We start from the raw sequence: 26,964 nt of genomic DNA, 5'->3' as shown, positions 1-26,964 counted from the left end.
TGTCCCACCAAATCTGTGGGCAGTTAAAGGTTTTCTTCAGGAACTCTCCAAGCACAGTCTAGAATGTAAGGAACCAGCCACACCAATGTCTTGTGTTCATATACTAAGCAGTATCACTGTTCTCCATTCTCATGGACACAGAGTCCCAGGTGTGTCTACTAAACACAAAGACACACTATAATTTGTTTGTAGATATTCCAATTCAGCCAGTTATAGCCACATTCTGAGAATATGAGAACACACACACACACACACACACCAATGTTGCCACCCTATTTTCTTTCAGGTATGGAAGTGAGTGTACTGTATTCCCCCCCATCCCCCACAAGCTGCAAAGAATCTGCTTTCATTTCCGAGGTTTTGTGTAGTACATCAACCAAAGGTAAACCAGACTGTGAAATCAGTGGTTCAACCTTTGTAATAGATTCTGTTCAGGCTACAGGGCCAAAAAATCAGAGATATCGTACCTACTGGAAGGAAACCAAAATAACATTCATGTCCTTCTAGTGTTGGGTTTCCAACACTAGACTAGCCAATATACTTGGTTCCATGCATTTAATTTCACTGTGCATGCATAGCACTGTATGAAATCTTTAAATCACAATAAATAGTGGAATCCATAGTAGAGAAAGCATTTCCCACCTTTTATTACTCTGCTTTTTTTAATAAACTTGATTTGAAACAGGGGCCATTCAATTTTCCACTTACTCATAAAGGCAGCAAAATTACCACATGAACAACACTTGTGGGTCTTCATGTATACACTTTGGGCTGAACCATGACTAGCCAAGGAAACAAATATAATGAAGAGGGGGAAACCACAAAAGAGAAAGTTAGCTTCCTGATACTTTGTTCTGCACATTCTGTAACATTAAACCAATTTAAATAAAATGAACTAAATGTCAAGGTTAATCTCACCTTTCACTTAAAAAACAAAACTATCCCTGTTTGTTGCAAACATAACATCTGATATGGTGATTTTTCCAGGTTAGTCAAGGTGCCTCTACATGATACCCACTGCTAGCCTTTGGGGCCCACACAATCTAAACCTATGAATTACTCCATTTTGGAGTGTAATTGCATAAAAATCAGTAGTTTGAGAGAAGAGGGGAGACAATTGCTATTCAAGCATCTTTCGATGATACAAGGCCTTCTGCAAGGTCCCTCCTGCCAACATGCCAACTCCTCTGCTGAGCTATTCATGTAATTTCTGGATGGTGGGAGAGGCAGCATGGTCTAATGGACTAAGAGTTAGGGCTCCTGTATTCTCTCTCTGGCCAACCTCTACCCTGTGCTCTTAATCAAGCCTTTCTGGCTTAATTTTCCTATCTAGTGGGATTAATAATACTTAGCTGTTTCTTTGTGATAATTAATTAGTGTTGATAAAGCACTAATTGTGATGGAAAAGAGATAGGGAGAACTACAGAGAGGCAATGAAATACAGGCAGGAATAAGTGATGAGATAAAGATGATAGTGTGGGCAGAAAGAAGAGAAGGGGAGCAACAGGTAAAGGACAACATAACATAGAAGAGATCGAAGGCAAAAATAGGATGGAGTGAATAAAAAAAGAGAAAGAATGAGGAGGAAAACGACATTGCTCTTCGAAGGAAAAAAAGGAGTGAATAGAAGAAAACAGTAAAAAAATAAAAAATGAAAATAGAGATTAACAGACTGGGTCAGATATGGAAAAACAGAAAATGGGAATAAAAGAATTAAAGAAGACAGACACAATTTATAAGTTAAGTGATTTAAATCTATTTATGTTCTTTTATTTTATAGTACTTCCTTGGCACAATTCCACTAAGTGTGGGAATTTTGAGATCTTGTGTTATATTACACTGGATTCTATACAGTAGTTAGATAACTGGAAAAAAAAGACTGAGAAATAATTTTAAATTCACAGTATGCACAAAAAGTCCTCCAGCAGAGGAGCTCCCACGTCATTTGAAGACCTTCCCCTTGACGAAGTTGTTTAAATGTTGGCAACGTAAGCAGATGGGCTCACTTCTGCACCAGAGAAGGCTGCTGGTGGACCCAATAATCCCATTTTAAATTTATATAAAACGAGTTAATTACTTCTGGGGAGCCCCAGCAAGGAACTGCCTGACCCTCTCCAGAATGCTCTGACTACTCATAGGTCTAGCGGTGTAACTACAATTGGTATACCCATAAGCAGAGTGCTTCCACTAATATTTTCATTATAATTGTATATATGTTTAATATCATTATCCAACGCTTCAACAGAACTTTGTCCATTCAAAGTGCTATGTAAATGCTAAGCACTATTTCCACTTACCCCACCAAAAGCTACCATAATTCTACTTCCATCTTCAGACTGAGAAACCGTGTGCTCCTGGAAATATTTTACTTGTATTTCAACATTGAGAGTCTTACTTCTCAAAACGAGAGGAAAAGCCATTCCCTGCTTTTGCATCACTACAATATCAGTCTCAACAGCTGCTTTTCCACTGCACGTGTACAGTTAATCAAAAACGATCACAGGAAAAAATAAACCTGGCCCCTTTCCCTTCCTCCACCTCTTGCTTCTAAAATGTCTCGTCTTTTACATAATTGATTAGCTTTATTTAGCTGAATGTGTTTGCACAGCTTTGGCAAGCAAATGTGTATTTTTTCTGCTCGAGCTGGAAGGAACAGTTTATGTCAAGAGTTAAACAGCCGCAGAGACCCTTGAGATGGTCTACATCCGATAGCTGTGGTATGTACTCTGCTAAACCTTAAAACGGTACGCTATGCAGCAGGCCCCTCTGAGGATATGGCTATGTAAACTATCTTACAGAATCTTTTCCTACCTGAACTAAAGGCTGAGTGTCTCCAGGCATAGTACCAGCAATTCCTGTAACTGGAAAAATTGCTGCCAAAAAAGATCAGCAACAGGAAAGTATTGAAATGAGTAGGTAATCCAAACATGTGCCTGAAATTCCATAGTTAATAGTGTAATTAGCAAAAATAATCTTGATAATGCTTTACTGTTAGTTGCCTGTACTGTTGTTTATGTTGTTGTGATGCTCAGGTTAATATGTACATAATCATGCCTTAAATCCTGGAAGTTTATGGAATAATGAAGTCCATCCTCTGTTATACTTCCCTGTTTATTTTACCACCTTTTACAAAAGGAGCAGGCGCCAATGACAACCACATAAGTTCCATATGAGTGGTAGTCCTTGCATCATAATAGGTTTCTTTTGAGACCTAGGAATTTCAAGTTAAGATAAAAAGTTATGAAGTAAACTGTACTTGGCTAGTACAAGCCAAATCCTTCCCTAAACCACCCTAATGCAGCACCATGAATTTGGCCCTACAGTTCTGAACTGCCCAATGTAACCATAATAAGACTACAGGGTTGTTATCTTATGCACAGGACAGATACAGTCATAGAAGGTACATCCTCAGAACAAATATTATATTCACCAAAAAAGTCGTCCAAAACTTGATGGAAAAATCAGTTTCAATAGAATTATTTCTTCCTCTGAGAGATTAAAGATCAGTAATAAACATTTGTGCTCTTCCTCCCAGGTGATTTTAATGTGGGATTGTGCAGGATTCAATCTTGTCACCTCTCGTACCCAGTGTGTATGAACCATCATTAGGACAGAGATGTTTTCAGCTAGTGTCTATTTTCAGCACATTTCTAATCTGGATCACATTTTTTATTTTAGTATTAGGATGAGTTAACTCATTTGCTAAACACATCTCTTTATAATCTGATAAATTACCAGTCTGATTATTCTCTGCTTCTTAATTTAAAAGCTAGACCACATTTCATGACCATATTGCATGCCAGGAAGCTTTTTACATACTTTTAGAGGACTGTATAGTAATGTGCCACCAGCTTTGTCTAGACATCCAAAATACTGAATATATTTAAAAAATGTCAAATGTCTTTTTAATAGCAAATCTGCTGCTTGTTATTCTACATTCTGATATTTTATTAGGTTGTGTACTGGGCTATTACAGCACTGCATCAGACAGAGGAGAAAAGGGAAATGAATAGGAGAGGGTGGGAAGAACTACTCAGCATTAGGATATATAGTGCATAATATAAACCCATTCATAATCTGACTTTACAAAATCCAGTCCTCATTGTACCATCCTTGCTCTGGCAAAATTCCCAGTGTGGTTACTGAGGAGAGGGCTCTGTGCATCAGTTAAAAAAGAATTAAGTTACTACTACTGTAAGATGAACAAAAAGAGTCATAGAAAGGAAACAGCCTAGCACCGATATCAATAGGCCAAAAGGAGACAAATTCAGCCCTTCAAAAAATAATTTAGAAACAAATTATTTATAGTACTACTCTTAGAAGAGTGATTGTAACTTGACGCTCAAAAAACAAAACAAAAAACAACCAACTCGCTCATACAAGGTCAAGCAACATGAAAACTTGCAATAGCAAATGGCCAGCACACATCATATGCACAACTATGAGTTTTAATTTAATCCATCACAAAAAGAAGAAAGATTTTTTTACTTTGCCAAAATATTAGCTATTTTCGCTATGCATTTTGCTTTTCTTTGGTTCCTGTTTCATTGCAAGTAAAAAAACAAAACAGCTGATCACAGAATGTGATATACAAAGCTCTGTTCTAATTATTCTTCTATTGTAAAACACCAAACTACCAACATGTAGCTAGTAGCACAATAATGGGAGAGTCCTCGAGTATAAAACTCCTCTAGAACCTAAGATCTCTCTTAAGAGATCAAATCCTGCAGTTCTTATTCAGACAAATCTCTTCCTGACTTTTGTTGGCGTTCAGTCTGTATTAGGTCTGCCCTAAAGTTGCATGATTTGGCCCAAGGACTCTCTCTCATCTGTTGTTTTCAACTGCAGCAACTGTGTCATGTAGATAGAGTTCAGCCAAATTCTCATGCTGTTTATCAGTCACCTCAGGTCATGTGTCCCCTCCTCTTGATCAAGACTTTCAAAAACACATTTGTTCTAGGCAGACTGACAATCACGAGATCTGGAGACCTATTTCCCTGTGAAAGTTGAATTTCAGAGATTGTCCACTACTGGTATTCTTCCAGAAAGTAAAGTCATTATACATGTTTCCAAAGATACCCTTCTGAAGCCAAAAACGTAAGATTGTGGAGCAGTGACTGTGAGTACAAGGGATTATATTTTTGGAATATTGTTCCTGAGCATGATGTGCCCAGACATATAGAAAGTGGCTACTTGAAGCACTTGCTTCATACTGTTTGTACTTTGTAATATAGTGGACCCTATTGTAAGAGATATTGCTATTAATACTAAGAGGAGTCCATCATGACTAGAGCTGTGCAAATAAATTTTCACTTAAAAAAAATGTTTCAGGTCAAATCTAAAACTAAGTCGTTGGCAAGCCAAAGAGTCCCAAAAATTAAATGTTTCACTTTGATTTTAAAGAGGGTGGAATTTTTTAAAGATAGAACTGGCGGTAGTTTCTAAACAAGAAGTCCTTTCAAACAGAAAAGTCAGAATGTTTCATTTCAACTTTTTAGATTGTTTTTGTTGTATGGCTTTCCACATGAACAATTTAGTGAAACTCACATGAGTCGTAAAATGTTTCATCACCACCAAACCTGTATTTTTTGCCAAAAAAAAGTTTTGAACAAAAAAATGTTCCCACCTCTGCTCATGACACAATGAAGGGACAGAATTAAGGTTGTCTTGGCATGTTTTGTGGGAAGCGTTATCTTAACTGTGCATTTCCTGGTTTTCTTAAATTTCTGTCTTGTTGTTTCTCTTAAAGCTAAAGTATTTTTTATAAAATATGTGGCAGCACCATAACTGATCATTCCCTGATTTTCAAGTCTCACTTTCCAGAAGCTTTTGGGAGCAGAAGACACTGCTGTGACCAACCTTAATTCCACCTGTTTTTATAAGTGACTCTCTTTCTTTAACTTGTGTCTATACCAAATCTCTTTCTACAAATCAGAAAATTGTTCAAAGCTAATAGCCATTATTCAGTCTCTAAAGCAGCCAGAGTCAGATCAGCTGACCCATTGATTTCAAAAATATCATTCTACTACAATGCCAGTGCTAGAAAAAGAAAAAGGCCATTGGGCAATGGAAATCTACTACTGCTCACTGAACTGAAAAGGTGAAGAAATCAGCACTCTATAGTGTATAATGTCCATAGACATCGTATACTGAAACAAAAGCAATCTCTGATCACAATTTCATATATACAAAGTACTATATATATTAGCTCTGATGGTTGCAAATAAAACCTGTAGCACAGTATAAAACAAAACAGTGCTGTCTTCCTGAATTTTTAGGCAGTGAAGCTGGTGCTAGACACCTTGTCTACAGATTAAGACAAGTCAAAACTTTTAGCCACTTTTCATCTGTATGCTTTCTTGTTTGCCATGTCCTCTTCTTACATATATATCTGATATTATATCAATGACCATCCCTTGGCCAGAACTGGTAACTACACAGCAATCTGAGGAGGATACACCTCTTCAAAACTAATGACTTTTACTCTTTCCTTGAAGTTTACTGCAACATGCTAATAAGAATTACAGCAAAGGAAAAATGATGGTATTCAGTATTACTAAAGTAATGACTTAGAGGCCAGTTTTGAAAGAAAGCACTTCTGTGTCTACAGTATACAAAGATGAAACTTAAAAGCGTGTCACTCATATGCTGTGCTTAGACACTTTTGCAGAGAGAACTGGTAAAAGGAAATATAATGGCTGGATAATGAAGAGACAAAGATGTGTCCCCACACTCCTGTCCATTGCTGAATGACTGCTATGCCAAAAATGATTATTTGTTTACATTCACATGCCTCCTTTTCTACCAGCTAAATGGATCTTCCTCCAAAATGGGCACTGTTTCTTGAATTTGCTGTAGGCTTGGACCTATGAGCTCTGCCAGACTTGTGCAATATTTCTACTGAATAAAGAGGGAAAGAAGTAGGAATCAAAAGGACACTGTCTTCTAGGGCTTGATTTGTGAATTTTTTGTTGAAATCTTTAGTTTCAATTGGGCAAATTCTGTACCTGTTGGAGTAAGACTCCCATAGATTTCACCAGGACCAAGAATTGGTTGAACCTCAATAATCTAGGAAGCAAAATTTTGGATGTTTCATCCAGCTCTGACTGGATGTAAGTTTTCATCACAATATTCAGGATTTTTCAGAACCTATTTGATATTAATTCTTGTATTCTGCAATGAAAATTTACTTATTATCTAAGCATTTTGTCTTTGCCTTCTCCTTAACATTTCACTGCACAGTTCTCAAACTCGTGTGACTGATAAGACACAAGTAGCTCACTGCCTAATAAAAGTTAGTGCTGCAGAAACACTTGGAGGAACTGAAGTCTTTTAACAGACAACTGAAAAGAACACATGGAAGCATGGCAAGTAGCCAACACAAGGCCATTTTTAGAATGTATAGATACAGCACACCAGGAAATTATAGACTAATTATTACAGTTTTGCATCGGTTGTGGGAAAAGTCTTGGAAATGGTTTTAAAAGATCAAATGGAGGAATGGTCGGAAAACCACAACTTGAATTAAGGATAGACAACATGGTTTCAGGAAGGGAAGGTCATGCCTCACTTACTTGTTAGAATTATTTGAGCATGCTACTGCCAGTACAAACATGGGGAATGCTGTGAACATTGTATACTTGGATTTTTCAGAAAACACTTGACAAAATTCCACATCAGAGATTACTGTCTACTGTGCAAAGCCATGGCTTAATTCAGAAACGGTGGAGGGGGCCTCATAGAAGTGAGGGGCTGTCTAATGGACAGGAAACAAGACAAGCTCTGTTAACCTTGGGAGAAATTTCTACCATTAAGAATCTTTCTAATAATCCTAGATGAGCTTTGCAAGATGGAATGGATATGCACTTTCATTTGGAGAGAACTCTAAGGAATTAATTACAATTCATTCCGATTCCATGGAAAGACTTCCACTGTGACTTATATCAATTAAGTACCTGGGCTAATGGATCAAAGCAGTTCATTTTAACAAAAATACAACTCAACCCAAGATTAAAGAAAATCACCCTCTGAAACCCCTCCAAAAATGAGATAAACTATGCTTGCAACATAGTTTCAAGAAGACAGCTCTTCTAAGGCCTTGTCTACACTACAAGACTATTTCGAATCTACTTAAGTCGAATTTGTGGATTCGACCTTATGAAGTCGAATTTGTGTATCCACAGTAAATACACTAATTCGAATTTCCGAGTCCACATTAACAGGGCCGGCATCGACTTTCGAAGCGGTGCACTGTGGGAAGCTATCCCACAGTTCCCGCAGTCCCCGCTGCCCATTGGAATGCTGGGTAGAGCTCCCAATGCCTGCTGGGGGAAAAAATGTGTCGAGGGTGGTTTTGGGTAACTGTCGTCATCGAACCGTCAATCACGCCCTCCCTCCATGAAAGCGCCGGCGGGAAATCTGTTCGCGCACTTTTCTGGTCGGTTACACCGCGGACGCCACAGCACTGCGAGCATGGAGCCCGCTGCGATCATCGCTGCACTTATGGCCGTTGTCAACTCCTCGCACCTTATCGTCCACCTCTTCCACAGTCAGCTGATGAGAAATCGGGCGAGGAAGCTCCGGCACCACGGTGAGGAGAGTGGCGCAGACCTCTCAGAAAGCAGGGTACGCCGCGCAGTGGAGATCATGGTGGCAATGGGTCAAGTTCATGGTGTGGAACGGCGATTCTGGGCCCGGGAAACAAGCACGGACTGGTGGGACCGCATAGTGCTGCAGGTCTGGGATGAATCACAGTGGCTGCGAAACTTCAGGATGCGTAAGGGCACTTTCCTTGAACTCTGTGACTTGCTGGCCCCTGCCCTGAAGTGCCAGGACACACGGATGCGAGCAGCCCTGAGTGTGCAGAAGCGAGTGGCCATAGCCCTTTGGAAACTTGCAACGCCAGACAGCTACCGGTCAGTAGCGAACCACTTTGGCGTGGGCAAATCTACCGTGGGGGTTGCTGTGATTCAAGTAGCCCACGCAATCGTTGAGCAACTGCTCTCAAAGGTAGTGACTCTGGGAAACGTCCAGGTCGTCATAGATGGCTTCGCCGCGATGGGATTCCCAAACTGCGGTGGGGCTATAGATGGGACTCACATCCCTATCCTGGCACCAGCCCACCAGGTCAGCCAGTATATTAACCGAAAGGGCTACTTTTCAATGGTGCTGCAAGCACTGGTGGACCATAGGGGATGTTTTACCAACATCTTCGTCGGGTGGGCGGGCAAGGTTCATGACGCGCGTGTGTTCAGGAACTCTGGTCTGTTTAGACGCCTCCAGGCAGGAACTTTCTTCCCGGACCACAAAATAACGGTTGGGGATGTGCAGATGCCTACAGTGATCCTCGGGGACCCAGCCTACCCGCTAATGCCCTGGCTCATGAAGCCCTATACAGGCGCCTTGGACAGTGAGAAGGAACTCTTCAACTACCGGCTGAGCAAGTGCAGAATGGTGGTGGAGTGTGCTTTCGGACGTCTTAAGGGGAGGTGGCGGAGCTTACTGACTCGCTCGGACATCAGCGAAAAGAATATCCCCGTAGTTATTGCTGCTTGCTGTGTGCTCCACAATGTCTGTGAGAGCAAGGGCGAGACCTTTTTGGCCGGATGGGAGGTTGAGGCAAATCGCCTGGCTGCTGTTTATGCTCAGCCAGACACCCGTGCCGAAAGAATATCCCAGCGGGAAGCGCTGTGTATCCGGGAGGCTTTGAAAGCAAGTTTCCTCGGAGAGCAGGGTAACCTATGATTCTCCACTTGATTTTAAGAGAAGCTGATCCTGGGCCTGTGTCTCTATGTGTTGAGTGAGATCTGCGGTTACATACCCCATTCTCCAAGTTTCCCCCACTTCCAAAACACGTTTTAAAACAAATTAAACGGAACAGTTATTGTTAATAAATCTTTCTTTTACTTTGCATTTCTGTTCAGGGTTTGAAACATGGACGCATACTGTGCTGGGTACGGTGTGCACTGATGTACAGACCGCTTGTACAATACAGAACGGACAGCCTCCTGTTCCTACATAGGTCTCTGGGGTGGGGGACGGTTTCAAGTGGTTGTGCATGTAGGGGTGGGTTTGCAGGAAGGGGCGAGTGGTGCCGTCTTTGGATAGGGATTTGGATGCAGGCTCTGGGCTGTGGGTTTGGGCGTAGGAAGGGGTGAGGGGTGTGGGGGAAGGGTGAGTATCTGTCCGTGGATGAGGGCTCTTGTTGGGGCTCAGGGCAGCGGAGAGGATCGCGCCTACGGTGGAAGTGCATGGTAAGGGCAGCATGCCTTAACATTAGGGGGTGGCAGGCGCTAGGACCGTGGACAAGCGTACACATCACAGAATGACCCGGGGCAGCATACACCACACAGAGTGACCCTGGTGACTACTGACTGCAGTCTGTGTGTGCCCTGCAGTTGATCCTTCCCCCGATAGTCTGCACCCTGCTAATGTAGGCTATCCCGTGCAATTATAAATCCCCTGCCCCCCCCACATACACAGTCTTCTGACACAAAAGACGTGACGGAAAGAGTGAACAACAGCAAACAGCTTTTATTAATCTACTACATAGTGGGGTGATGAAACTTGGATTTGGGACTGGGTGATCCTGTAAGGGAAGCGCTTCTACACAGTTATAGCGTCAGAGGTGTGTGGTACATTAGCGCTCAGCTGTGGTGCAGTGACAGTTCTCACGGACCCTACCACCCCTCCGTCTTGTAATTTTCGGTGAGGGGGGGACAGGACTTCTTGGCGTTGGAGGGTGGTTGCAGATACAGTGCAGGGGGGCTCTCTCCTCCTGCCTGCGGTCCTGCAGAACATCAACAAGGCGCCGGAGCGTGTCCGTTTGCTCCCTCATTAGCCCAAGCAGCGTTTGAGTCGCCTGCTGGTCTTCCTGCCACCACCTGTCCTCCCGTTCGCTGTGTGAGCGCTGCTGCTGAGAGAGGGTCTCCCTCCACTGGCTCTGCTGGGCCGCCTCGGCTCTGGAGCAGGCCATCAGTTCCGCGAACATCTCGTCCCGAGTCTTTTTCTTTCGCCGCCTAATCTGAGCCAGCCTCTGCGAGGGGGATGCCGGGGCAGTCCGGGAAAGAGCAGAAGCTGTGTGATGGGAAACAGTAAGTGATTTCCTTCAACAGATACATGTTTGCGAACAGTGAACACAGTCTAGTCAGTTTCTCTGAACAAGACCATACAGGGCACCAAGTTCCACGAGATCTCAGGACAAGTTCGAGATTTCGGAATACGCTCTCATTGGCGGCGCCATTGCACAGGAGAGCGGACAAGCAGGGAGAGACAGCTGAATCCGTCTTGCAGACAGTCCTGGTAAGCCTTAAAGTAGATAATGCTTATCAGTTAGTGGATAGCTGTGCTCTCCTGCTAAAGGCAATCTGGAAAGCAGAAAGGCTGAGCCTTTTCCAGCCCCTCCCGCCAGTGCACGGGAAAGATCAATGTATGCTTGTTCTCTGTGGCCTCCAGCACGTGGCTGTTAAGCGAGGGTCATTGTTATGCAACCTAATTTTAAACCATTAACAATAGTAACAATACACTAATTGCCCTACTTAGATGCAGCCTGTCCAGAACGACATCACCCTGAGGCGGGTCACTCGGAGTCAGAGAGAGCGGATGCTAAGGGAAGCCCTGCACAGACCAGGACCATATGCAGCAATGCTGGTGGAGGCGATGATTCCTCTCTACATTAGGATGTCCTGGCGCGGAAGAGTGTGCTTCCACGGAGCACCCAATAAGGCACCTCTCCCCAGGAACCTCCTGCGGAGGCTTTTCGAGCAGCTCTCTGAGAGCTTTGTTGAACTGTCCCAAGAGGATTATTGTTCAATCCGTATATGTGTGGACCTACTATTTATATAGTTTGACATTTAAAATTTTTTATATAGTATTTCTATTTTTTCTATACCTGTTTTTTAAAAAATAAATGTTTCCATGTTTATAGCACTTACCGCCTGATCCTTCCCCTGATTCTGAGTCCGGGTTAACGGGCGGGGACGGTTGGTAGGGGATCTCTGTGAGGGTGATGAAGAGATCCTGGCTGTCAGGGCAAGCGGTATTGTGTTCGCTGTCGCCTGCGCCGTCCTCCACAAACCCTTCCTCATCTTCCCCATCGGCGAACATCGCCGAGGAACTGTCCAGGTACACTATGCCATCCTCAGAGTCCACGGTCACTGGTGGGGCAGTGGTGGCAGACCCACCGAGAATGGCATGCAGTGCCTCGTAGAAGCGGCATGTCTGGGGCTGTGCTCCGGAGCGTCCGTTTGCCGCTCTGACTTTTTGGTAACCTTGTCTCAGGTCCTTGACTTTCACGCGGCACTGCATCGCATCCCGGCTGTATCCTTTGTCTATCATGGCTTTGGAGACCTTCTCGAAGGTCTTTGCATTCCGCTTGCTGGAGCGCAGCTCCGAGAGCACAGACTCCTCGCCCCACACAGCGATCAGATCCATGACTTCCCGGTCAGTCCATGCTGGGGACCTCTTTCTATTCTTGGATTGCCCGGACTCCTCTGCTGGAGAGCTCTGCATCGTTGCAGGTGCTGCGGAGCTCGCCCCGATGTCCAACCAGGACGTCAGATTCAAAGTGCCCAGACAGGAAAAGGAATTCAAATTTTCCCGGGTCGTTTCCTGTGTGGCTGGTCAGAGCATCCAAGCTCGGACTGCTGTCCAGAGCGTCAACAGAGTGGTGCAGTGTGGGATAGCTCCCGGAGCTACTAAGTTCGATTAGCATCCACACCTAGCGTAATTCGAGCTAGCCATGTCGAATTTAGCGCTACTCCACCTGTCGGGGTGGAGTACCAAATTCGAACTAAAGAGCCCTCTAGTTCGAATTAAATGGCTTCCTGGTGTGGACGGTTGAGCGGTTAGTTCGAATTAACGCTGCTAAATTCGACTTAAAGTCCTAGTGTAGACCAGGCCTAAGAAAGGTGAGAAAATGGTGTCCACCCCTTTTCTCATTCAGCTAGAATAGATACGGTACCATATAATAGGTAAGGTATTAGAATCTTTACAAAGATTACTTCACAGACATGTGGTCTAGTGGTTAACAATGCTCTTCTACCTAGTGGAGGAAGATATCCTGTTACAGTATCACTTTCTGACATGTGGACTTGTACTTACTATTTCCTCAGGGAATGTTTATCATAAATCATGAACGCATTTAATTTCAGTACCATGATTTGAAACATGAGTATGCTATACTTCATCTTGTACTCTTCATCTAAATCTTAGGCTATGATGACACTTGCCAACAGTAGGATGAACTTTTTCCCCCCATCAGAGTAACAGACATTCTAAATATACTGCTGTAAGACAAATTGCTGAAATTGGTACTGTGTAGTGCAGCAGTACTTATGCAATAATAAAACAAAAGCAGTGCCTTCTTGGCAGTGATTTTAATAGTGATTTGGGTTGGGTTTGGGTTTTACAAAACCAAACCCAAAGCTGAGGTGGTTGTGGATTCAGGTTTCATTTAATTCAAACCACTGTGGCTTAGGGAAAGGTGAAGCAGTTGCTCAAAAACAGTTCTGAGTTTGGCTTATTTCATTTTATTGGCCATTCCAAATAAAGATGGGCAAAACAGAGTGTGGCTTTGGTTTACCAAACCTCAGTCTGGATTTTGTTTAGAAAAACCAGCGATTATTGCACATCTGGGTTCCATTTTATCTCAAACAAGCGATTGTTTTAGACAGGATATCACAATCCTTGGGTGGGCTGCCCTTTCTGAGGCCCACAAGTAGACCCTTTCAGGCCCCTGACTGCACTTCACTTTGGGGTGGGACCTAGCAATCCAACCACCCTCTTACTGGGTCTCTGGGTTACACCGCCCCTGGTTGCAGGGGCGGCTCTAGCTTTTTTGCCGCCCCAAGCACGACAGGCAGGCCGCCTTTGGCGGCTTGCCTGTGGGAGGTCCGCCAGTCCTGCGGCTTCAGTGTACCCACCGCCGAATTGCCACCAAATCCACGGGACCGGTGGACCTCCCACAGGCAAGCCGCTGAAGGCTGCCTGACTGCCGCCCTCGCAAGAACCAGCAGGGCGCCCACCGCGACTTGCCACCCCAGGCCCGCGCTTGGAGCGCTGGTGCCTGGAGCTGTCGCTGCCTGGTTTCCAACCTCTTTGCTTAGCAAGCCCAATGGCCTTGGCACCCACAAGATTTCTGATTCGGGAGCTTGTGGACAGGAACAATGCACAGTGACCACAGAAGCAGCTCCCCAAAACAAAGCATGAATTATTTTTCCGAAAGATACACAGAGCCAGAGAAGGGCAGATCCTATTGTTTGAAGGAATGTTCCTTATCCAGGCCATTGTTTAACCTTTCCTGCCTGATTTCTTTTAACTACCCTTTTGATCAAGCTAACCATTCAGTAAGGGTAATATCACAGAGTACTTGCATCCGACGAAGTGGGTATTCACCCACTAAAGCTCATGCTCTAAAACGTCTGTTAGTCTATAAGGTGCCACCGGACTCTTTGCTGCTATCACAGAGATGTGCCCCTCAGTGTACCTCTGGGATATTACCCTCCCTGAATGGATAACTAAATCATGGTAAGATAAATAATAAGAAGAAAGATTTAAAATACTGGAACACTTCTAGCTCCCATGCAATTGGTGGTTTTCCACTTCTCTGTTAAAATGATATCACCTCTCCCTTCTAAATCCATGCAGTCTCATTAGGCATGATCTCCACTAGTCTCAGTTTTCAATACTATGGAAGAGAATGGATACCTGCAGGACTCACAGTGGCAGTTTTGAGCCTAATGAAAGAGACAAAAAAAGAGCAATTTTTGGTAGACTCTGACTGTAGCTCTTATGTTCCATTTCACATCTCAAATTCGTAACCTGTTTTGACAGTGGCACTCACAGCTTTGGTCCTCAGTACAATTCTTCTTTCTAGTCTCCCATCTCACAAAAGTGGAAACATAGAAGGCAAAGGACAAGAGGTGATAATTACACTCAGGCTGCTGTTTTTTATAAGTCTGCCTGCTAAAATCACGTGTTGTTTTTTTAAATGTGCATACAGCATTAGGCAGGTTCCTCTGTCTTTCAGAATCATGAGTCACTCAGGGCACAAAGCAGCAGGTATTACAAGGAGAGTGTAAAGTTAAAATAAACATGAAATGGATGTTTAAAAGATTGGAAAAGATGGGGTGCAGTTCTTACATTTGTTAGGGTAAAACAGTGGGCACATTTTAAAGTGGGCACAATTAAGAAGTTCATTCCAGTATTAGAGATATTACTGATTCCAGCCATGTGTCATGTACTTCAATGGGGAATACAACACAGGAACCAGTACTATCTTTAAAGCCAGAATGAACTTTTAAGTGTTCACAGTATCTCAAACATGTAGTGCAGAAGCTGGGCTTGATAATTTGCTTTCATGCCTAAATTTTGGATTGTTTGCAGTGTGGGCATGTGTCTGTCATTCAGCTACTGATCTGAAACTCAGACCATTATAACTGACCAACAATTACTCTCCTCATGTCCATATATGCAGTAGAAATTGGTCAAAGAGATGAGTCTTCATAGCTGGCACCGGATTAGGCACAGACTATAATTTGGGGCTCAGGTTCAAGGCCAAGTCACAAATAAGGTTTTGGACTCAGTTGTATTGAAATCTGGTGAACTATTTGGGATGTATCTGGTAAAAATGCTCTCTCTTTACATTGACAGTGAGATAGGAAAGGGCACTAGAAAATGTGCTATAAGAAACATTCTGCACTGGAAGTAGGCTAGAATACAGGACTTAGTAGGTCTTTCCTTCTCTAACTTTTTGTTCTGAGTGTATTAAATGTAAGGCTTCCAGTAATCCGAAACACAAAACTCACTCACAAGTTGGTTGATAGAAGGTGGGATAGGCATAAAATGAATGAGTTAAGTCATTGCAGGGATTCCTTTCCAGGAAGGAGAATCAAACAGTTGCTTTGGTGCACTGAAGATATTTGCAAGTTTGACAAGGGAGGGGTCCAAAAATTGAAACGCTTTTACACAGTGAAATGAGGAACATTCTACAAATCCTTCTTTAAAATCAATGTTAGCAACTTGAATTGCAAGCATAGGTCAAAAAGAGTTAGCTGTGACATTATAAGCGCTTTGTATTTCCCAGAGGTAGTCTGATGCCTTTGAACTATAAACGTGTAGACATGCTCATTAAAGACCAAATCCAGGGAACCAGCATCCCCAGCAACAGATCTGCTCCATGATGGCTGCTTCGACCCAATGACCTGAATCTCTTCTGCCTTGAGCTCTGCACATCCATCTGGCCTGTGCCTTGCCCCCATCAGCCCCTTGTACACAGGGGGTGTTCAAAGACCTGGCTCTACACCATGCATTAAGTACATAACCTCGTGTCAAGCTTCCCAAATCTAGTCATCTTTCCTTTGCATAATAGAACAATACCAGTTCCACTGCTGGGGCAAAAAGAAGAAGAGGAGGTAGGGGCTGAATCTGACTCTGACTCCTGATACTTGCAGTCCTTGCATACCCCAGACTTCCTCTGAAGTCAGTGGGACTGGGCCACACAAGGGACCATGTTGAGACACTAATTCCTTGTAGACAGAACTGTCATATTCAGTTAAGTACATTTGATTTCTATTAGGATTAGTTAATCTTTTCTATAAAAAGAGATAATATAGTTAGAATGTTTAGTTGTAACACAATATTTCTCTATTAGAAAACTGTTTTCCACTAAAATTGCTAACCAGATCCATGTATTATATTTTTTAAAAAAAGGAAAAAAAAAAGAACACATGAAACAGGAAGAGACTGAACAAGACTATAATCATATGAGGTTCTGGTGACAACAAAAAGACCTTGAACTTTGCTCTCGTAGCTAATTATGATGTCATTAGAACACTCAATGTACAGTATATATAGGTCTTTGTACTTCAGGGTCTATCATTTATTCTATATATTAACTTCTAAAACTACAAACACAATGTAACCTAGTTATTGGAAAAGGCCACAATCCCTGGCATGGAATGTATGGATGCCAATCCTGCTGCTTTTTGTGTCTGAGACACTCACAGAAAACAACATGTTTTCACAGCAGTTCCATAAAATCAATTAGAAAAGGAATGATGTTGACTGAAGGTGCCTTGGGGATACAATTCATTTTAGCTAGTACAATACTTCTGGCATATAGAACTTTACAGCCTCAAAGAGTCTGGGAAAGATTAATTAATACCAACTACAACACTCAGGTGCTAAAAGGAAGTCAGTCCTAATTAGAGTTACATCTGTGCTACAAAGTTTAGATTCATTCCTAGAGTTTGGCATATTCAGACATGACTCCAAGCCTACTTCTAGTATTAACATTCCAATATTGCACATGGAGAAACAGATACAGAGCACTTGATCATGATTCCAATTTCTCTAGTGTAAACCAGGAGTAACTGCACTGAAGTCAGTAATAGAATTACAGTGCTGTAAAGCAGTGTAAAATCAGAAGCAAGACCAAATGACCTGCCCAATGTATGTAATGGAGCATCAAGAACGCAAATGTTCTTGACTCCAACTCCCTATATCAAATCACTAGATCTCGTTCCCTCTCCAACAACACCTCAGTAGTATACCTCCGCTGTGGCTTGTGCAGGTGACCCAAATCTTTGTCCCTATGTGTACTCAGAGCAGAATCATATTGGGTCTCATGAAAGAGGACCCTCAGCACTTGCGAAGAAGGGACAGAATTTATTCCCACCTTTTGGCGTGTTTTTCAAAGCAAATGTACAATGCTGAGAGGGAAAAAATAGACTATCCCTTCCAATGCCCAGGTGATGAGAGTGTTACAATGCTTATATGTTCTATGTCTCACACTTGCCTCCTTTTCAACACCACATTTTTCCCCCCTGGAAAGTTGTGACTATCTCATTGATTACAATTCATCCAGCAACCTCTGTCCAAAACAATCAGATCATTTGATTAACTGAGGATTTTAGCAACTCCCCGTGGAAGACAAAATTTCACATGTAGTCTAACAATTGCTAGTTTATAAGCTCCTTGAGGCCATATTTACTTATGTCTGCGGAGCACATAGCACATTTTGGATGCTACTGAAATAACACTGTTATGCAGGCGATTACATGGTTCAATAGGAATAAATCCATAAAATAAATACAAGCTTTGGGTTATTTAATGTAACTGTGAAAGGCAGCTCTCTTCACGATGGTGTCTTTAAATTGTCAGCTTGGGTATGACAAGTAATGTTGAAAATGAATTTCATGTAGAGCTGGGAAAATATGCTGGCACAACAGCCCTGGAGAAAGCCTCTGTCCAGTAGTGGCAGTGAGAGATTCCCCATACCTAATAATGTGCTTCAATTTTACTCTGGAAGAACCATCACTATAACCAAGAGAATAGTTCAGTCTCCTGGGCAATTCAGTGGCCAGTATAATGGTGATGATTATTTGTATTGCACTAGTCCCAAAGAGGCCTTACTCATGATCATGGCCCAATTGCATGATCTTTTACAAACACTTTAATGTTTACAACATGTGAGCTTTACACATTAAAGGTACTGCCCAGGCTCAGAAGAGCTTATAAACAAACACATGATGCTGGGAAAGTGGAACGCATTGACCTAGCTGCTGAGCCTACCAAAAAGGATTTCAGGGAAAACAAAGATGGTCTTACATGTAAGGAACAGGACTAGATCTGAGATCTGTGTTGTATTCCTAGCTCTGGCACAGACTTCTTGTGAGGTGTATACAGACAGACATCACAAGTGATTATTTCTTCTAATCCTGAGCTAAGGATGTGCAGGTATTTCAGTACCCAGTATTTATATATGTGCAATGCCCATTCAGTGTCTTATTGTGATGTAAATCCCAGAAGCGCTAGAGTCTAAGCCCACTCTCTTTAGAGGCATTTGAAAAAGTTGTCATGATCTTCAATGAGAGCAGGATTGGCCCTTCTCTCTCTCTCTCTGAGCAGAACTCTGGGAATGATAGCAAGAGATACACCATTGCTGACACTGTAAAGTGAAAGGGCTATTGCCAAATATCTCCATTTTCTTTTATTCATAGGCATTTCAGTGGACCTCATCATAGGATCTGAATATTTGTTTTCTAAGTGAGCTTCTCCCCAGGGTCGGTCAAGTACATCCAAGTTTGGAGGTATCAATATTTCCATGGGGGTATCCCAGCATCCCAAATCCTGAGCCACATAGTAACAAATTTGTTACTAAATACTGCAAGTATAATGGAACTTCATCCATTTCCAAATTCAGTATGGCTCTTGTAACTTCTGGGTGTGCTTCGGAAACATTTTTAAAACTTAAATCGCAGGTTTCCTTGTCCCAAAAACCTCCAATGATCACACCTCAATTTTCTGGTATATTGCTAAAGAAAAATTGCATTTAAAAAGAAAAAAATCATTTCAATAAAAAAGTTACATGTGGCTTTTAGCGGGGAGACAGGGTCTAATAATTGTATTTCAAATATTTCATTTACATTTTTCAGAAGATTTTCTGTTACCTTAGGGATTCATTTACACAGCAGAAACACAGATCTAGTGTTCCCATGGTATTTCAAATCCAAGATGGTAGAAATACCACAGATGGCCAGTTCTCATTTTAAAAGCAAAATCCCTAAATCAAATAGCATTTCAAGGCCTGTGGAATTAAAAGGCAAAGAAAAACAGTAAACACTAATAGAAATACCAGCCATATTTAGCTTTAGATGAATACCATTACTTTTATTAATACATATTGATGTAAAACCTTGGCTGCACATAGAACTCCACAAGAAAAAGAAATCCCTACTCCTGCCCCTTGGAACTTAAAATGGAATGATTTGATCCTGAACTCCTTCAACTTTCATTAACATCAGTAGGAGCTAAGGGCTGGTGGCTCTCATAAACTGATTTGCTTGGCACCTGCCAGGATCAGGCCATAAGTCAGAGAAAGAAGACAACAAAAAAGGACAAAATCCCATAATGGGCAGGAGTAGATATGGTATAAAGGGAAGACATCTGTGAACCCATGGGAAAGTAGAAATGCTTTGGAGGGAGGAGACATGTTCCCATAGTGAGTGGATTGATGAGCTGATTAGTTAAATTTGTTTCTTGTTGGTTATTTGGGGGGGCTGGATGAAAGGGAGAGTATTTTATGTTTATTTTCATTCAATTAATATTTAGATTATCATTTTAAATTACATTTGGTGGATTTTCATTGGAAGATTTGAAAGAAGAAATATTTTCAGATTAATTCAGGTTCTTGTGCATTCTGAATGTACAGCCCAAGAAGTTTTTCCAGAGTTTGCCAACACCAGCCAACCTTAAAAACTATTACTCAGGACAGACAATGGGAAGGGGGAATAGGGGAGATAGTTATTGACCTCAGCACAAATCTTTGGACTTTCACTGGCACTGTTCACTGGAGTCCTAAACAAACAGTCTGCACACTGGACTCTGTGTACTGAAGAACCCCTTATGAAAATACTGCTTCTAAAATGACCTATATTACATAGTAAGGTTCAGGGAATGTTTTCCTTTAATTTTAACTGTGTGTTGGTGCCACCTACCGGACTATGTTGGTACTAATGTCGGCATATATTCCCAGCTACACCTGTCTCTATTTTGTTGGCTATTTGAAGAATCAGAAAGGGACCCTTTCCTGGCAGAGGTGTAATTTCAAAATTACTTGAAGGAGGAGCTTTGGGGAGACCAGAAGTGAAAATACAAGATTCCTCAAACCAGTCTGAAGTGGATATCAGTGGCATAGTTAAAACTTCAAGGGAATATGTCCCCTCCTAGCCCTCTCCCATCCTTCCAGTGGTTGCTTCTTAGGGATAGGAACAGAAGTAAAGAAAAGTAGGGAAAGTTTCAGAATATTAAAATAATTACAGACGACTATTTCTCTACTCCAAAAATGAGGAAAATTGGCAGAACTCCAAACTACCTATTGACTTAAAAACCATTTTTTTAAAATGATTAATACCATTAAGTGGTATCACTATCATTCTGACATCTGATAAGTATCACTGACTTTATATCATACAGATAGTAATATGTGACTACATCTTTGCAACAGCTTTTTGAGAACATCTGATAGTCATAGATATAAGAATTTACCCAGAGAAAATGAGTTAATTTTCCTATTTTAGAGATGAGGATCTGAGGCACAGGGAGATTAAACAATCTGACTAAAATCACGCAAACTCAGTAAGAGCTGGGTAATCAGTCTTGGGTCTCCTAGTCTAGTGCCTCCATCATAAAAACAGTGTCATGGAGGAGATTAGCAGCCATGTTATACCTCACCTGCTAGGCCAAGGAATTTAAGCAGCACAAATAATGGCAACTCAGAGGTCTCAACTTTTTTGTGTTTCCTTAGTATAAGTAACTAGATAACTCAGCAAAAGGGCAGCAGGGTACAGAGTCTATCATTTCTTGGTCAATCCAGTCCAGGTTAGAAGTAACTGAAATTATTACCATGTAAGGGTTGTTTGAGCAATGAAGTTGGCTAGGGACCACAACAGGGATTGGAAGTCTACTCCCAATTTTGAATAGATCCACTATGTCACTTTAGGCAACTCACAATATGTTTGCCTCTGCTCCCTCATCTATAAAAACATGCCATTGATAAAAACACGATTAAGTGCTTTGAGGTCCTTGGATAAAACAGTTCTGAGAAATGAGTTTATGGTCTTAACGTAACTTCTAGTACACAGGTATTCTCATCATAATTAGCACCTTTGTTGGCAGTCTCAACAAAGCGACCAAGAAGACTGACTGAGCATAGGAAATGAACTCACCTCTAGAAATTGTCCATCTCAATAAAGATTGAAGAGAAGGTAGAAGCTTGCATCGCTGATGTACGTACCTATATGTGGATAAACATAGAATACCTGCCTCTAGTGCTTTTGATCTGGTACTATTTATTAGCCCTCAAGTCACCTTTTTTTTTTTCTTAAGGAATTAGTGCCTCTAACCAAAATAAACTGAAAAGTGGCATTAAAAAAAAAAACACCCACCTCATATGCAGACCGGGAAAGCATGAAGATGTGTGAGTTATGGCGATCCAGATTCTTTCATTCACATTGAATTTTGGGTAAACAGTAAATTGAGCTGAGGATTAATATTAATGATTTTCAGCTGAAGGAAGTGGAAAATATTGCAGAAATAAATCGGATAAATGAGGTAGCTGAGCTGCAATTTAAAAAAAAAAATCACACTCCTCCGCAAGCTCCAAGAAAAGCTGGAGAGCCTTAGGTTCCTCACTTTATTTTCCTCTTGCTTTTCAAGTGCAAATATTTTAGCATGAATTTCACTGCCCAGGAAAAAAATATTATTTAATGAAGATTATATTGGAGATGCATCTCCTTCCTCTAATCGCATGTTATTTCCTTAGAAAAAAGAGCTAGCTGTTCTTCTCATTCAAAAAGGAGTAAATCCATGTATTAATTACAGCTAAGACAAAACTACACAAGTCACTTCACTAAGCTATCTTCAGATCACCAGGGCCTGATGAAATGCATCCTAGAATACTCAAGGAGCTGACTGAGGGGATATCTGAGCCATTAGCAATTATCTTTGAAAAGTCATGGAAGTTGGGAGACATTCTAGAAGACTGGAAAAGGGCAAATATAGTGCCCATCTATAAAAAGGGAAATAAGGACAACCCGGGAAATTACAGACTAGTCAGCTTAACTTCTGTACCCGTAAAGATAATGGAGCAAATAATTAAGCAATCAATTTGCAAACACTTAGAAGATAATAAGGTGATAAATAACAGTCAGCATGGATTTGTCAAGAACAAATCATGTCAAACCAACCTGAAAGCTTTCTTTGACAGGGTAACAAGCCTTGTGGATGGGGGGAAGCGGTAGATGTGGTATATCTTGACTTTAGTAAGGCTTTTGATATTGTCTCGCATGACCTTCTCATAAACAAACTAGGGAAATACAACCTAGATGGAGCAAAGAGTCCTGTGGCACCTTATATACTAACAGACGTATTGGAGCATGAGCTTTCGTGGGTGAATACCCACTTCGTCGGATGCATGTAGTGGAAATTTTTTACATGCATCCGACGAAGTGGGTATTCACCCACGAAAGCTCATGCTCCAATATGTCTGTTAGTCACTACTATTTATTTAAAACTTTTTCTGTGAGTGTAATAACTCATTTTAAAAGTGCTGATTTGTCAGAACCTGAAGAATGAAGGTGTCTATTTTTCCATAGATCAGATACAGCACAGGCAGCAGCAGTGAACACCCCTTCACATTGTTCCACTAATATACCTCATCCCTGGTCAAGAGGGATGAGGATAAGAAGATGAGAAGTTAGTTCGGTCTCCATGGTCCATTCAGTCCCAGACTTCTCTGCTGAAACTGCTATCAAGTGTTAATTGCATAGAGAAGGATGTTCAGGATTGCAGCTGTCCACTTCTAACTGGATCAACAAACCCATTGCACAAAAGTCACCTGACAACTATTAGGGGTTAACATCTTTCAGTTACTGCTGACCAGGGTGGAATTTGAACTGGTAAATTAGAAATGAAAGGCCACTGGTAACTAATAGAGCTGGTCAGGGAATGTGTTTTTTTCCCCACAGAAAAACAAATATTGGAGATAGACTGGCTGAGGAACCCAACCTACAGAGAAGAATAAGACCTGAGGCACCTGAACTACAACTCCCATGAGTCATTGCAGCAGCATTTCAAAATGTTTTTTTTTCTTCATTTGGGCTGAAAGCGGACACTTGGAAAGTTTTGTTTAGTCAAAAACCTATTATTCCTTTGAAAAAAAAAGTTTTGATGGAAAATTTTCAGCCAGCTCCAGGAATTAATACACTGTAGACTATTTTTTCCAGTTTTAATTTTCTATTATATGTATTGTGAATCTAGTGTTCTCTCAATGAGTATATGAACACAAAGGTCGCATCTGAACTTCCCTAAGTTCAGAGGCATTTTGGTCTAGGCCAGACTTCGTTTAATAATGAGAGAAGTTATGTGCACTTAACAAGAAGAGAACATATCCCCTAGCTTGAGTTAATATCTAACGTGCATCCTATTTACTAGGGTTAATATGAAACTAGACAAAACTATTTCAAAATATAACTATGCAAATGATTCATTCAGACCGAGCTGTGGGAGGTTAGAATGAAATTCCTGTGCTCACAGTGAGCTCAGCTCACCAGCAGGAGAAAAAAAAATCACTGTTTAAGGGAGGGCCCCACAGCTTTGTACCTGCAGTTCAGTTTCTGCAATCCATCATTTACATTACATTTGGAAATGGAGGATTAGGAAAATCTTGTGGCAAATTTACAGTCAACTGTGAATGCTTCCTGTCCTGTCCTCCCTGCCTCAGCTACAGCTGGAATCTAATGACTCAAAATCAGTTATTTCCTGGCAAAATAATATATTTCTACTTACAATTATTCTTTCTGGGGAACTGAAATGGTACTATGGAAAGTGTTGGATGATGAGTCCTGTAGGTTGTAAAATCTAAGTTCATTCTGATCCTACATTTAAAACCAATATTTACCTTGCCTCTGAGGAATTTTAATCATTTCCTTTCCTGCAGCAATGATTCTTTGGAGATAGTTCTGGACCTGGAATGGAAGAGGGAAAAAATTCAAGGAAAGATAGAGAACTCTACATAACCAAGGTCTTTGTACAGTACTACAACAGGTGTCTGAAGAAATATTCCTCTGCAAATATCTAAAGAAGTCAATTAGGAGCCACATCCTTTTCAGGCAGCTAGTTGGGTTTAAGAGAGCTCACAGCCTCTCACTTCATGACTCCACAAATAGGACTATCTAATGACTTAAGGGGAGGGCAGATCATTTTTATAGCCACATGGCATCTCAGTGCTTTCCCCGTTGTGTACCTGTACTGGTACTGTCAGGGGCACTCTATGTTTTTTGCCGCCCCAAGCATGGCAGTCAGGTAGCCTTCGGCAGCGTTTCTGCCGGAGGTCCACCAGTCACGCGGATTCAGTGGCCGTTCTGCAGGTGATCTGCCGGTCCCACGCCTTCGGCGTACCCACCGCTGAATTGCCGCCACAGCCACGGGACCAGCGGACCTCCTGCAGAAACACCGCCGAAGGCTGCCTTGCTGCCGCCCTCATGCCGACTAGCATGCCGCCGCCCCCTCTCCACCCTCAGCTTGCCACCCCAGGCATGCACTTGCTGCACTGGTGCCTAGAGCCACCCCTGGGTACGTGAGGCTAATTTCCCAACCTGGAACATTCCATACCATTTTCAAAAGCAGAATAAGACAGAATGCATCACATTTTTCAGGACTGTTGTAGTTTACCAGTGTAGAAGCAGTGTTGTAGTTTACCAGGTAATAAGCATCAGTCATCACATTTATTCATCAGTCCTTAAATTACTTTAGTTGGATATCAGCTTATAAGTGAAGGGCTACAAACATTACCATGGACAATCAAATCTATCATCACTGTTTCTGTCTAATATATTCAAAATATAAAGTGGGGCGTGGAGAACTTGTTTTGTCAAGTTTAGGACCCTCTTAATAATAGAGTTCTATACTTAGAACTTGAAGTTAGGACAGAAAAAAATCATTTGAGGTTTCAGTTCCACTCAGCTCATTCCATTCAGGATTTCAAGCGCAAATGGGTCTCTTTACTTCATGTCCCTGGTTAGTTCTACAAGCAAGGCAAAAATAACTTTCAGGCAAGAATCACTATTGTTTGCATAACACAAGATTCCATTTAGCTACAAATACATGGGTGAGGAAGAAATTATATTTTCCTTGAAAAACTGTGGTTTAATTTAAGAGAAAAAGTATCTGGCAAAACTCAAAAGTTTAACGGAATTTGAAACTCAAAACTAAAAAAAAATTCTAGAGGTTTTGCAAAGCCAGAACACCATAATGTTCTCTCATCCCTAGCAATTAATTATGCAACATTTAAAGACAAGTCTTGTGAGTAAAGCCTTCTGCAAAAGATTACATGCTATGGAAATATATAATAATAGTAATACTTAACTACATAGTATTTTATATATTCAAAGAGTTGTACAAACAAACCAAGAAATTCATATTTTTCTGAAAAATCAATTCTGATCAATACCAAGTGGAAATTAGTGAAGAGAAAAAACAGAACCCTGGTTTCAAGCACTCAAGTTTTTCAAGTGTTAAAATCTGAACCTGGATTTGAATTTTCCAGTTGGCCCCAAACTTTATGAAGTAAAATTCTGCAGAGTGAGCCCATATATAAGCATGTAAACAGTCTCTGTGTGTATGTTCTGTTTGTGTACATTCAGAGAAAGCTAGATATGCTAGTTGTTTTTCTTACATGTACATTCAGTAGTTAGAAAAGTAGAAGTCAATATAAAGTACAGATGAAAACTACTGAACCAGCTCCAGCAAGCACTAACTCTTAGTGGTACAAAACAACATCTAGTTGTGCTCAGATCCCCTTACTCGGGGGGGCGGGGGGATTTATGTAGGGAACAAGAAGTTCCATAAAGTTTCCCTTGCAGTTTTTCCTCAGTATCATTCCCTTAGGGCAGTGTTTCCCAAAGTGTGGTATGCATACCCCTGGTGGTACATGAAAGGGTTTCAAGGGGTACGCAGCCCGTTCACCCCGGCTGCGTGAACGGGCTGAGCGGGGACGGTGGACAGAACCCCAGACCCGTGGCAGGCTGAGCGGCTCAGCCTGCTGCCGGTCTGGGGTTCCGTCCGCCGGCTCCTGCCAGCCAAGGTCCCGGCCACTGGCCCCGCTCAGTGATAACAGGCAATTTCTGAGGCCTTCTTGGACAGAAGAGGTAGGCAGCAGAATATGTATCAGGATAGAAATGTTTACCTTGCCAAACACTGGGAATATCTGTGCTATTCAGAAAATGTATTCTTCCGTTTGTCGATCCTAAGTACAGCAGCAGTCTTAAGTTTCATGGGCCAGATTCTGCTCTCACTAACACTGCTGTACTCTGTTGATCTTAATAATATTGCTCTTGACTTATTCAGAGGTAAATGAGGGGAGAAATCAGCCTCTTTGTTTTTATAAAGGACTGAAAAAGCCCT

General features: G+C 41.7%; 1 long non-coding RNA gene across 2 annotated transcripts in view; it reads right to left on the bottom strand.

Moving 5' to 3' along the window:
• LOC123370107 overlaps positions 1-26,964 on the bottom strand; it is a 172,127-nt gene that overhangs the window by 88,586 nt on the left and 56,577 nt on the right. The window contains exons 5-6 of one of the 2 annotated variants that reach the window (XR_006579276.1): positions 24,461-24,527; positions 21,726-21,796 (exon numbers count right to left, since the gene is read on the bottom strand). This is a non-coding gene — a long non-coding RNA (uncharacterized LOC123370107). Of the gene's footprint in view, positions 1-21,725; positions 21,797-24,460; positions 24,528-26,964 lie in introns of those variants that run through there. The other variant, XR_006579277.1, reaches the window with a different exon arrangement.

This window comes from Mauremys mutica, chromosome 4 (genome assembly GCF_020497125.1).
Source record: "Mauremys mutica isolate MM-2020 ecotype Southern chromosome 4, ASM2049712v1, whole genome shotgun sequence".
Lineage (NCBI taxonomy): Eukaryota > Metazoa > Chordata > Testudines > Geoemydidae > Mauremys > Mauremys mutica.
Note: the sequence above shows the minus strand (reverse complement) of the source record. Positions and strands in the feature narration are given on the sequence as shown.